Below are 2890 nucleotides of genomic sequence, written 5' to 3'. Positions count from 1 at the left end.
CCTTCCTTACTTGATTCTCAAGTAAACATGTTTAAAGTATTAAAAAAAGAGCTTATGGATGAAAATGAGCAGGAAGCAAAACTCCGCTGATTTTGATCCCTTGTTCCCTTCAATCTGTCTGGTTGTATTTCCTTTTTGCTTGTTGTTTGAACTAAGAGCTGTATTAATGGCAAAGGCAGATTTGTTTCCTTGGCTTGGAGATGATTAGTCAGTTTAGAACAGGCCTGGTTGGTTTGTTTTTACTGCCAGACTGTCCTGGCTCACCAATCCACAGTCAAAACAGGGCTTGTAAGTCATCATTTCCTTGCTGGAATTAATGGGGATCAATTTTCCAGCCTCTAGAAACATCCTCCACAAATCTCTGAAAGCCTTTTGCAGAAAAGAAAACTGTCTAGCCTGATTCAGTCAGCCTGCTTCCAAAGTTTATCATCTGTTTTGATACCTGAAGTCACTCTTGTTCACAGACTGAACTGCTCTGACTGGTCCCCTGCCCAGAGAACATCCTCTGGACATGTTCTCCCATCTGGAAGGACTGGAAGGTGCTAAACTTTTTACATTGTCTTCCCTGGTTCCCATATAATGAAACATGTGACTTTAATAAGCATATTTGCCTGGGACTATTAGTAGACTTTTGCCGCATTGACATATATAGTTCTTAACCTTAAAGCATTGCCCTTCATAAGTTCTTGCCATTCAATTGCTCAGTTGTGTCCGACTCTTTGTGACCCCATGGAATGCAGCACGCCTGAGTTTCCTGTCCTTCACCATCTCTTGGAGTTTGCTCAAATTCATGTCCATTGAGTTGATGATGACATCCAACCATCTCATCTTCTGTCACCCCCTTCTCCTCCTGCCCTCGATCTTTCCCAGCATCAGGGTCTTTTACAATGAGTTGGCCCTTTGTAAGATTGACACCCAAAACAGGTTCCTGTTGGAGAAATAACTGTACATGGGCATGGGTTGCCCACTCTTTAGAGGGGTTATTTATTCAGTTCTGATGCTTTTTTTAATTCTTAAGACTAAATACTCTTTTCAGGTGAAGGTGGTTGTTCCACAGAGTAGGTCTAATGTAAGTGCTCTCATTTAGTTCTTCTCAACCAAGATCCCACAAAGAAATTGCTTCCTAATGTGTTAAGGCATCCAATGAATATAGTGAATTAACTTCTTGTCTATGCCTCTGCTGCTGCTGCTAAGTCGCTTCAGTCGTGTCTGACTCTGTGTGACCCCATAGACGGCAGCCCACCAGGCTCCCCCAACCCTGGGATTCCCCAAGCAAGAACACTGGAGTGGGTTGCCATTTCCTTCCCCAATGCATGAAAGTGAAAAGTGAAAGTGAAATTGCTCAGTCGTGTCTGACTCTTCGCGAGCCCATGGACTGCAGCCTACCAGGCTCCACCGTCCATAGGATTTTCCAGGCAAGCGGGCCATCGCCTTCTCCTGTCTATGCCTCTAGGATGGTACTAGTTTTGTTCCATTCTGGGAAGAATTGAGAAAAAAAATACACACCAATCATATTCTGCAGGATTTAATTCTCCAGTGGAACTTTGAGAAAAACTGTAGAGAATACCGTGTCTACTTTGGAAGCAGGTTTTCAAAAAATCAACTCTGTGTGTGTTAGAGTTGATTGTGTTAATGTTTGTGTTAGAGTTGAAGCTTTCATGTTCATACTCAAGGTACTTCCGAATTCCTTTAAAGGTCCATCCATCAAACCACCCTGGTGAGGTTGACTACTTAACTTACCTTCAGTTTGTTTCTCTTGGGTTCAGGACAGATTCTGGTCTTTATTTCCTCCTGGCATCTATACAATACACTCACACTGTAAACCCTTGTTCCAGTCTTAGTTTTGAGAGTTATTACTTCTCTGGCCTTTTTTAATTTCTTCTAGTCCACATTAGGAATAATAATATGAGTATTTCTAGCTCAAAGAAGAAAATGTGGATCAAAGAAGAAAATGTCCTTGAAGGTACTTTATAAACTTTGAGGCCATATAACTATTGTAATGATCCAGGGAATTAGAATTATAGGAATGGGCAATGGATTTAGATGGAGCTACATAAACATGGGGTTCAAGTCCAGGTAGATACAGCAGGTCATGCACCCCGTTCAGGCAGCCAGAAAAGTTGGCACAACACATTAGTGATCAGGACCTTTGATACTGAAGAGTGGGGTTTCATCATTCACCTCAAAGAGGTGGTACAAAGAGCAGATGAACTGCATCTAAGAGAAGATGGGTGAGAACACCCAACTGGAAAGGAGATTTAGACAACTGTAGTGAGGGGAGATTCACGACCCAGATAATCACAATGGTGTGATCACTGACCTAGAGCCAGACATCCTGGAATGTGAAGTCAAATGGGCCTTAGGAAGCATCACTAGAACAAAGCTAGTGGAGGTGATGGAATTCCAGTTGAGCTATTTCAAATCCTAAAAATGATGCTGTGAAAGTGCTGCACTCAATATGCCAGGAAATTTGGAAAACTCAGCAGTGGCCACATGACTGGAAAAGGTCAGTTTTCATTCCAATCCCAAAGAAAGGCAATGCCAAAGAATGTTCAAACTACTGCACAATTGCACTCATCTCACACGCTAGTAAAGTAATGCTCAAAATTCTCCAAGCCAGGCTTCAGCAATACGTGAACCGTGAACTTCCAGATGTTCAAGCTGGTTTTAGAAAAGGCAGAGGAACCAGAGACCAAATTGCCAACATCTGCTGGATCATTGAAAAAGCAAGAGAGTTCCAGAAAACATCTATTTCTGCTTTATTGACTATGCCAAAGCCTTTGACTGTGTGGATCACAATAAACTGGGAAATTCTGAAAGAGATGGGAATACCAGACCACCTGACCTGCCTCTTGAGAAACCTATATGCAGGTTAGGAAGTAACAGTTAG

Source organism: Bison bison, unplaced genomic scaffold (genome assembly GCF_000754665.1).
Source record: "Bison bison bison isolate TAMUID 2011002044 unplaced genomic scaffold, Bison_UMD1.0 scf7180017864174, whole genome shotgun sequence".
Taxonomy (NCBI): Eukaryota; Metazoa; Chordata; class Mammalia; order Artiodactyla; family Bovidae; genus Bison; species Bison bison.
The sequence above is the reverse complement of the archived record's forward strand: the minus strand, read 5'-3'. Positions refer to the sequence as shown.